General features: G+C 36.3%; 2 long non-coding RNA genes across 14 annotated transcripts; one reads left to right on the top strand and one right to left on the bottom strand.

Annotated features, from left to right (window-relative positions):
* Nucleotides 1–300: 300 nt before the first annotated feature.
* Nucleotides 301–4,756, bottom strand: LOC141362894 (uncharacterized). 2 transcript variants are annotated; one of them, XR_012368466.1, is made up of 4 exons: nucleotides 4,682–4,756; nucleotides 3,627–3,768; nucleotides 1,844–3,242; nucleotides 301–359 (listed from the first exon to the last, which is right to left on the bottom strand). It is a non-coding gene; the product is annotated as an uncharacterized lncRNA (long non-coding RNA). The 2 variants fall into 2 exon arrangements; XR_012368467.1 differs by having other exon boundaries at nucleotides 301–356.
* LOC129430778 (uncharacterized) lies at nucleotides 3,985–9,223 on the top strand. Of its 12 annotated transcripts, none has more exons than XR_012368453.1 (11): nucleotides 3,992–4,147; nucleotides 4,690–4,794; nucleotides 5,228–5,259; nucleotides 5,491–5,574; nucleotides 5,679–5,767; nucleotides 6,596–6,682; nucleotides 6,734–6,823; nucleotides 7,088–7,145; nucleotides 7,276–7,378; nucleotides 7,460–7,581; nucleotides 9,055–9,223. It is a non-coding gene; the product is annotated as an uncharacterized lncRNA (long non-coding RNA). The 12 variants fall into 12 exon arrangements; XR_012368460.1 differs by having other exon boundaries at nucleotides 3,993–4,147; nucleotides 6,596–6,623; XR_012368462.1 differs by lacking the exon at nucleotides 5,679–5,767 and having other exon boundaries at nucleotides 3,985–4,147.
* Nucleotides 9,224–10,996: the final 1,773 nt, after the last annotated feature.

Genomic DNA, 10,996 nt, shown 5'->3' with positions numbered 1-10,996 from the left:
TTAAGTGATTAATTATGTTCACCTGTTCCCCATTGATGTGGTGTCTTTATAATGCCCTTGTGTTCTCTGTGTGGTGTGCGTGCGTTGTTTGATGTATGATGTTTGTTAAATCCAAGTGTTCTGGTTTCCGTTTATCTGTTACAGTTATTTGTGTTTCATCACATTGTTTTGTTCCTTCCCGTTTTACCCCATCGTGGGTGTTTCAGTTTCAGTTTAATAAATAGTTATATTTTTGTACGTCTTGCGTTTGGGTTCGTCTTCTTTTAGTTTTCCATTATCCGGTTTACACGTACCGTGACACAAACAGCAAGTGCTAAAGAGGCCAAACACGCAGAATTACAAGTCCAACGCTGAAACTGCTGGAAAAGAACAGTGAAAAAGATACAGGTAAGACATTTACACATTTTTAGGTTTAGTATCAAATTGCAATGGTAACACTTTACAATAAGCTTGTATTTGTTAGCATTTGCTACCATGAACTAACAATAAACAATACTTCTACAATATTTATTAATCTTAGTTCATGTTAATTTCAGCATTTGCTAATCCATATTTAAAATCAAAAAGTTATATATGTTAAATGTGTATTATATTTTGTTGTGGCATCTAGCGGTGAAATTGCAAACAGCAATCAACCTCAATTTCTAAACGCAATGAGATTCTATGGTAGCTGCCACAGGACAAAAATGTCATTGTCTGAAGCCCATGTTATAGTGCGTGCGTAAGGTCTACAACGTAGGTTATCCCTAGCCTGAGCGTAGCTCTGTGTAGTCTGATTTTTAACAGTGCTTCAGTTCTACGCGGACTACAAGCGCTGTTACTGGTCCATTAGAACCCCTCTCATCAGGTAAAAAACTGCATCATAGAAATTTCCAATTGCTATGGTGAGAACAAAGATAGGTTGAGGAGTGATTTTACTTAAACTGCAACGATTCGCTGTTTATTTACTTCCATTACTGCTGGTCAGTGGCGTTCGTTACTCCTCATCCGAGGGGCGCTAATTCAAAATAAGTGTACGGAGTATCATGTGCCTTTTTCAAAATATGTGTCCTGCGTGTTGGGAGATCCTGTGCATCACATGTTTTGTCATAATAAGTGCCTGCTGCACACGCGTCAAAACCGTTTATGATAAAAAAGAGACACTCACGTTCACAAAATACATGCAAGACACTCCCTAAACAGTAAACTCTGATTACGCATGAGATTATGTGAGTATCTGGCAATCGTGAGTGTCTCTTTTATTATAAACCCTTTAGACGCATCTGCAGCAGGCACTTATTTTGACATGACACGTGATGCACATAGGATCTCTCAAAGCGCAGAACACATATTTTGAAAAAAGAAACCACACACATGACGGGCTACATACATGTTGTGATGAACTTCGAATCGAGTGCCCTCAAAAAAAGAAGTCACCGGCCGCCACTGCTGTTGGTCTTCTCAAAACATACACAACAATCTGCTGTTTCTTCATTTGTGAGTTAAACTAGCCAAGCTGCTTCTGTGGTTACACGCGTGGAAACTGCCTACCAGCGGTCTGCATGTATGTTTGCTATAATGAGCCCTTGAGACAACGTATGGACAAAACACGCTCTGTAGAACAGTTTGTCCGTCTTGGGCTACTGTAGAAACATGATGGTGACTTTCATGTATGGTGGACCGCGGTGTTTAGACATAAAAACGGCTCACTCAAATGCATTCATCTGTGAAAGATAAAAATCTCTATATCTCATTAAATGTGAATAAATGTTAAGATCAAAATGCCGTGTTTACACTGCAAGAAAAAATTTAAACTTTTTTTTATAAAGTTTTAGGTTGTGATGTGTCAAATAAATTTGCCTACCTAAATCCTTCAAGCCACGAAGTAGGACACTTTTGGCGCCTTTCCACTGCATAGTATGACCCAGTTCAGCACAGCTCACTTTTGGGTGAGGAGTAATGGGTTTCGGATGTGAAGTCATGTGTAAAGTTACAAAAATGCAGAGCACACCACCATGCCTATGTCTGCATGGCATTTTTGTAACTTTGCGCATGGCTCCGCATCCAAAACGCACCAAAAATATAGGCGTCATGGCTTAAATGTTCTGTCCGCATAGTGCAGGTACTGATGACATGGGTGTTTGTACAGAACCTGTCATGTGAGAGAGGTAGTGGAAAATGTAGTTGTGGCTGTCAATTTTGATTTTGTGGCTACATTCCATTAATATGCTCTGTTGCTCCATGTTGTGTGTGTGTGTGTGTTTGTATCGCATTTACGATGATGTTACGGCAGTAGAGGGGACGCAACTGTAACAATAAGCCTATAATCAGGGGTGCACATAACTTTTTTTTGTCCTAGTTCTAAAAGGAGCACCTGGAGAGCTTGCTCTCTTCCATTGGTGAAAAGTGAAGCCGCCAGTGTCGCCGCTGACATCTTGGGTTTTGAGTCTGCGCAGTAGCAATTTCGGGACCAGTCCTGTGCAGTAGTGAGCAGGAAGTAAAGCCGCGAAATCAAGGCCCCGCCCTCACTCTCCCAGAATGTGCATACACAGCTGTCAATCATGACGTGACACCACCGTTTTTATAGCATTAACTAACTAACTAAAAACAAACTTATTTTAAAAACAAACACTTGAATTTACATCAGCATGATAAAACCTACAGTAAATGACAAAAACAAGCTTCGGAAAAAAGATAATTGAAGTGTAATTTAATTGTTTAGTTGGTCTTGTTAAGTTTAAGACATTAAAAATGTGTTTATGTATATTATAGCTTTATGCTAAATATTGTTTATTATTTCACATGACCTTTTACGGAAGCTAAAAGGTGACTCTTATTATGAAGCCTGGGCGGAAAGCCGGTTGTTGTTTTAGTGCTCGTGTTAGAGCGGATGTTATCGGTGGATAAATAAAGAGAAAACGTTTTACATACTGAAGTTTATTTTGTATCTAACAGGTCTCAAGTCCCATTGAATAACATGGGGGAGGCGGGGTTTATGACCTATACTGGGACCAGTCACTGGGGAGTGATCGAGATGTCGCAGTAAATTAGCTAACTATGTAACAAAATTCCAGCGACGTTGGTACGCTGGAATTGTTTCTAATCGCGCATACACACCCTTATGTGCACCCCTGCCTATAATCTCACCCACTCTGAAGCGATACTAAACTGTACTGGAAAAGCAACGAAAGCGAGCTGAGCTGCATCGTGCCGAGCCAAGTTGTACCCTACATTGGAAAAGCGCCATATCATGACATCAGACCCTGGAACACAGAAAAGCATGAGACAGTAAAAAGCATCAGATGTTCGGTTGTGTTTGAATGCTTTCTCTGAACAATTTCTCCATGAACTATGCATGTTAATGAAATTAACCAAGCTACCTATTATTTCTTTCCCCTTCTTAAACATCCTGTAAAACCATAGCCAGAAAACTCACCATTTCAGCATGTTATTAACAATATCCTTATTTGTTCAAACAAATATAACTATATAACTTGCTATACAAGTCAAATATAAAAATATAACTTATTAATAATCGTATTAACAAATATTACCAAATTAAATTATTTTAGCCAGGGAAACTTAAATGGCACTACACTGAAATGTCATATACCGGTATGGTTATAAGAGTATAAATTTTGACTCACAGCTCAATATGGTGGCCTGCATGTCTTCATTCTTGATGGGATTCAGAAACTGAACTACTGTGTCTTCACAGACAAATAATCCAAAATCAGCCTAAGAGTGTGTAGTAAACAGCATCAAGCCTCTCTTTAATAGGGAACTCATCTACAAAAACAAACACTTGTTATACTTTTATGAATTATCAAGTTGTACAACACACAGCAATTATGATTTAGACAAACAAAAAAAAATCACAAATTTTATTAATTTTATTGTTGTGTCTAATATAGAAACAACTTGTGTTGTAAAAGAAAAGATGACAGCATATCTCTTAAAACGTGCCAGTATAGGCCCTGACTGCACGCGAGAACATTTGAATTATCTGGCACGAGGCCTCACACGTCATACTTCAACTGACACAACGGTCTCGATGGTAGGAACAAGCAAAAGCTCCTTTAAATTTCGTCATTTTTTAAACACATCCTGTTTATTTTGTAGTTAATTGTTAGATACGTTAGTAATTTCGTCAAGTTTTCGTTACAAGGTAAGATTTCGTTACCATATACAGTAAATATTGGTTCAAGAGGGCAGTTTGATAACTCATTCGAGGTTTGTAAATGGTAAATAACTTATTCGAGGTTTGTAGCCATATTTAAGTTACTCGCTTACTTTGTTTCAGTGTTTGAGTAAATGTTATAAAGTAATAATTAATATAAGTTACTGCGCGAGCTCATTACGGCCGTTTCTCAATCCGAAGGGTACTGGAGGTAGCATTTGTAGGCTGTATACGTCATCAAGACTGTCAGACTTAAGAATATTAACAATTATAAAGCTGACTATTATTCTTAGTTAATCGTAAATTGTTGTAATATGCGTATGTCTTGCGAATGTAATGCTCATTTAACATAAATAAATCAGGCTTGATGAGGTATGCAGCCTGCATATTCGACCTCCGGAGGATGCAGCCTTCCGTTTGAGAAACGGCCTACAAGAGCGTGCGCGAGATCCTGTCTGAATTGATTCTTTAATAATGGCAAAGCAAAGCATTTTAAGGTTTAAATTAAAACGCCTAACTTACCTTTCCAGGGGTTTCTGTTCCTGCAGTCTTTCAGCGGTGGCGCGTATGACGATGCGGACATGAACAGCACACTACAGTATACCGCCACCTACTGTACTGTAGTACAATAACGTGTAGGATTGAATACTGTGCCAAACGCAGTAAAAAAAAAAAAATAGCCATTTAATTCATTGTAAAAACAATGGACATGCCAGTTCAAGTAACTTGTGGGCTAAATCACCAAAATAAGTTTGTAGATGTGGTTAAATTTTTTTAATAACTGTGCAGCATAATGAATCAGCCTGAATGCATGTAGCCTATGAATATATGGTTTGGACTTTATTTTTAAACCTTTATCTGGTGTATGGTTAAACCTTATGATGGTAGCAATTGAATACAAATCTTAAATCGAATCAAATCTCTTATAATAATACATAAAATCTCTGGGACGATTGGGGGTACATCTGGGTAACATTTAAGCAGCTTAATTTTTTTATATTCTTTTATATATTTTGATGTGTGTATATATATATATATATATTTACTTTCTTTATTTTGTTTTCTCAGCCTTTAAACATCTAAACATGTCCTCCAAAAAGGTAAGTTCAGCACCAGATCAGCTTATCTTATACTGTAATATTGATACTGGTTTGAGAAAAACTAAGATTAAACATCCTACATATTTCCAGGAAAAGGGAAAAAACATTGGAAAACAATTTTAGCCTAAGGTTTGAGAATAAAGCCAATGGTCCTCTATTAAGACTAACTGTGTATATTGCCTTTGTGGACTGCAAGCTGAACTTACAGATTTATATGGACTTTACTTACAGGTTTCCTGTGCTGTTTTGCTCCATTTCACTGAACAAAATAAGGCTGAGGTAGCACCATCCTTGTGGTTAGAGTGAAAGAACGTGGTAAGATTTTATCCATGTTTTATAAAATAAAAATAAACATGAACAACATGGTCAGCTACATATAAAAAATAAAAATAATCAAACATGCTTGTTTTTATCTGAAGTGTATTGAGACCAAAATAAACAATGTGCCATTCTGGACAAACAGCTGTGGACAATATATGCAGTCAGAGTAGCCTATTTTCTCACACAGGTAAAGTGCAAAGTAATACCAAACTTCTTTTTAACCTCAACATATACTGTCAAGCCAAATATACAATGTTTGTATGAGATACTGTCCAAAAGTCTTAGGCCAGCATGCTACCATTAAATTTGTGGTTTTTGCAATTGTGTAATGATCATATATCACTATATTTCTCAGTCTCTGTATTAGGATACAACCTGAAAATACAGGAAATGTGTATGTAGTATTAAAACAGTATAAATGTTTAAGCTGATGTGTCAAGTTTTTAGGGTAAACTCCCTTTCCACTTGAGCAATAGCAGGCAACTGCAGGATCACTTAAACCTAAATAAAATTAAATCCTAATTCTAATCGAATGACTTCAGTCTCCTCAAAAAAGCTCAAGATGTGTTTTGTGCCAAGAGAGGTCACACTAAATACTGACTGATGTCTGAAGAAGACCTTTAGTTCTAAAAAAAAATATTTTTAATTTTGTGTACATATTTCCTGTATGTTCTGTTTGTATCTTAATAAAAAAAGTGAAAAATAAATATGGATGGACATTAAAACTTTGCTAAAACAACAAAGCTAGTGATGGTGGCCTAAGACACTTGCAAAGTAATGTATATTGACCAAGAGTTGGAATGATCAAGAAAAATGCATGTTGTCTATCCATATTTTCTTTAAATGCACATTTATTCACAATTCAGTAGGACAGTAAATTATCTAAGGGTAAAATCATTATTGAAGGTGATTTAATTGTCACTGCATTCATTGTTACATGATTTTAAACAGTGGGAATCATTGTGTAAGTTTCTTAATAATATCAAATAGTTCTTTTTTGTCTTGTTGTTTCTAGACCTGAAGATAAGATTTCCAGTTTAAAAGTGAAGAAAATGAATCATTATTAACAGCAATTAGGAGTATTTCTCAGCTGAAAAGCCAGGTGAAACTATAAGGGCACTATGATTTACTTTCATATTATCATTCTTTTCAGATTTTTTCCTTGTATTTTTTTTGTTAAATGAGGAGCAACCAGTAAGAAAAAACAAAAAGATATTTTGATGTTTGCTTGAGGCACCTTATTGTGAGTACATTTTAATGTTATTAGTGATTTAAATTGTTATACTTCTGTGGAATTAAGAAACAATATATTTCATCTCAGTCTACAGTATTTGTAGTATAATGATGATTACTTGATTTAAATTTATTAATTGTCATATGCCTTGAGTGACTTACAAATGATAGAGCATTCAACATTTTACAATATTTACTACAATACTTACATCATCAATTTTAAAATCCAATTAATTGTTTTTATTGTTTTTTTTTATCTGGAATGTGTTTACAGTTTATGCACAATCACAAATGCAGCACATCAATCAATTTCTTCCAACCAGCGAATCAAGGTACACTATTTTGTTATTTTTTTTATCTTAAATTATTGATATTGATTTTCTTCCAGAAAGACATATTGTTCATTTATTTTACTGGTGTAGTTAGTAATGTTATTAATGTTTCAAAACACCTTCTTGAAAGAAATCTTGGAGTGGAGAATCATTCTGAAAGTAGACCAAATCCAGGACAACATCACAGCAGTGGTCGGAAAAATGCAGCAAGCCAAGCTGACTTTCAAAAGATGGTATGTGTAATAACACATGCAACATTACTAGTCACTGCTGACGTTTTACCCATGTTTACTACGGATTGTTTTTGTTTGTAGATTCGTTATCTGTTTCTTCAGAGGGGAGGCAGTTTGGGAGATGGGAATTAGGAGGATGCTACAGTTACACAGGGCGAATTTCAGCAGCTCAGTTTCAAACTTGCAACTAACAATGAATTATAGTGAGTCTGTGTGAATATACTCTACATATTATACTTCAATATGCCTTTAACACAAAAAACTACAATAATATCAAAGACAACTTATATTATTTTATGTCATAGTAAAATATTTTTATACTCTGTGTGTGTGTGTGTGTGTGTGTGTGTGTGTGTGTGTGTGTGTGTGTGTGTGTGTGTGTGTGTGTGTGTGTGTGTGACCTATGCTCTCTCTCTGAGATGTGTATGTTCACTTTGTAGCTGGTCAGGGTGGAAGACCATCTGACGTACCAGTTTTGCCAGGTTGAAGAACCAGCTTAAACCAGCTAAGACAGCCAACCAACTTAGCCAAGGTGGTATATGCTGGTGGGTCAGCTGGTCTTCCCGCCTGACCAGCTACAAAGTGGCCAAAACCTCTGTAAAACAATCCTGCTACACCAGCCTGACCAGCTGAAACCATACTGGGAGTATTCATATTCATATTGATTTGCATTTACACATAAAATAGGTAACATACAGTACTGTGCAAAAGTCTTAGGCCACCATCACCAGCTTTGTTGTTTTAGCAAAATTTTAATGTCCATCCATATTTATTTTTCACTCTTTTTATTAAGATACAAACAGAAAATACAGGAAATATGTACACAAAATTAAAAACAAAACAATTTTCAGAACTAAATGTCGTCTTCAGACATCAGTCAGTATTTAGTGTGAATTCTTTTGGCACAAAACACATCTTGAGCTTTTTTGAGGAGACTGAAGTCATTCGATTAGAATTAGAAAGGATTTAATTGTATTTATGTGTAAGAGATCCTGCAGTTGCCTACTATTGCTCAAGTTGAAAGGGAGTTTACCCTAAATAATTGAAACTTCAGCTTAAACTTTTATACTGTTTTTAATACAACATACACATTTCCTGTATTTTCTGGTTGTATTCTAATAAAGAGACTGAGAAATAAATATATGATCACTACACAACTGCAAAAACAACTAATCTAATGGTAGCATGCAGACTTTTGCACAGTACTGTATGTCCACATTTAGCCACCTTTACTTTGAGTGAACTGTAACAGCAACTATAATGCCATAAACATTAAATACTAAGGTAAAAGAGAGTTGTGGATGCTTTCTAGTTTTAGCAAAGAATTCTGTCTCCCTTTTAAATGTTTGCTACAGATTTTTTGCAAGACATTTTAAACATATTGGGGTGGTTTCCCGGGCAGGGATTAGACTAGCCCTAGACTAAAATAAATGAAAGAACTGTCCAACCTAAAAACAACTGACATATCTTTGTGCTGACATATCTTAAAATACATCAGTGCCCTTTGTTTTACATCAGAATGCACACAAGTAATGTTTTTAGGAAGGCATGTTTGTTAAAACTAGTTATATTTTCATAATTAAACTGAGGCATAGTCCTAAGCTCCTTGTCTGGGAAACCACCCCAATAAATAATAACTACTTAACTTTTGAATGTGTTCGTTTCGTTGTTTTAAGTTAGAAGACCACGGAAATATTTGACATCGGAGTCCAACAGACAGCCAGAGACACGCACACACACGCAGCTGAAGCGCGTGACGCGTACGGGAGATCCGGCACGCGCACGGGAGCTTGCGCACGCTCACACAAACACGGAGCACAGGATAATTACAACTGTTTAATTAAATGTTTAGCGTGTCTGATTTCATTGGTTAGCAAGGAAATAAAACGACGTGCTGAGGACTTTAGGCGAACGTCCCCTAAGAGTCCCGAAAGTCCGCTGACCGTCCTGCGAACGTCCTCGCAAAAGTCCGGAGGACGTCCTCGCCGAAGTCCGCTCGACGTAACGGGAACCATACACGATGACGTTCGGGGGACGTTCGCCTAAAGTGCTTAGCATGTTATTTAGCTTACAAAAAAGGTCCCCATGACGTCCCCTAAAAGTCAATTAAGTCCCCAAAACGTCATTTTGAACGTCCGGAAGACGTTTTTGCGGACGTTCGCAGGACGTCAAAAGAACCCTACACGATAACGTCCGGGGGACGTTCGCAGATGCCATTTAGGGGACGTCCTGGGGACCTTTTTTTGTTAGCTGGGTAACCAATACGTGATAATCACACGAAAACAGGAATTCGTTATACGACTACGAAAAAACACGAAATTTCGTGATAATAGCACGAAAAAAGAATCAAAAAAATATGTGACTATATAACGAAATTTCGTGAGACTGGGCTGTTCTGGCCATGTTTGCGCATGCAATTTTGCCGAACGTGCTATAGGTGCTCTGCGTCTCATATTTAGAATTTCATCAAACTAAACATTACAAAACGGATGTTTTGCGGCGGGCATAAGTTTTAAAATGTATTTAAAACCGAGTGGTTATCTATTATGGTCGGTGTTCACTTTCAAATGATAGCAAAGAGATTCCTGAAATAAATAATATCATCAGGTCTTTCTGTATCTAAAGTGAATACAGAGATGATCAAAGTCAAAGCAAGCAAGCAGGTATTTCTGTGCTAAACAATAACGCGGAGTGTCTATAAAATCATTAATTTCAGTGTTTTTCTTGTTATAAATTAACGTTTAATGAATTGTATACATTATAGCTTATAGTTTTTATCATTTACAGTAACAATCACAAATTATTTGTCATTTGTCTTTTTTGGTCATGGCTTTGACGCGCTTAATCTCCGAATTAAATAAAAATACTAAATTGTAGCCGGGGTTTCCAAGGCAGGATCACCTTTGTTATTTTTTAGGTTTAGTTCTCAAAATGTTTTTTTGTGTGATGTTCTGTAGATCGTGGCATAAAAATGTTATGAGGAATAATTAAACAAATTTTGCCTTACATTTTACCTTAAAAAATATATATATATAAATTGTATCACTTTATTTATTTCGGGTTCGTTTCTGCATGCCCCCGTGCGAGTAAATGATGATGAAGCCACGTTACTAAAAAAAAAATTAAAAACATTATTTGTATCATGTATTTTCGGAAAATACAGATATGTTTATATATATACATCTTGTATTTTCCAAATTACTACGCAAAACATCAGTAAAAGTCTACTAATAAAACAGAAAAGCCCGCAAATGTGACTTACCCTGTATGAATGTCCGTCGCATTTCTGCAAATGCCCGCTGAAGAGGAGAGTGATGCTGCCACATTCCTACAAAAGTTTTTAATAATTAATATAATGTATTCTCCACAGTAACAAACTTATAAAGCAATACTAAGGCGGTAAAGCATAGTTGAGATAAGATAATTGGGTACATAGATGCGGTATATCTTTGTTAACGGGCCATTACCGGACATATTTATGGCTAAACATTAACACATTACAAATCTCCGGACACATTTACAGCACATCGATACTACATCGATACATTTACACCCGAACAGATAGTCGCGTAAACAAGACTTGTTGAGGCATAAACACACTAGTCAAAATATATTCTA

The sequence above is a fragment of the Misgurnus anguillicaudatus genome, unplaced genomic scaffold (genome assembly GCF_027580225.2).
Source record: "Misgurnus anguillicaudatus unplaced genomic scaffold, ASM2758022v2 HiC_scaffold_29, whole genome shotgun sequence".
NCBI classification, from domain to species: domain Eukaryota; kingdom Metazoa; phylum Chordata; class Actinopteri; order Cypriniformes; family Cobitidae; genus Misgurnus; species Misgurnus anguillicaudatus.
The sequence above is the reverse complement of the archived record's forward strand: the minus strand, read 5'-3'. Positions and strand labels throughout refer to the sequence as shown.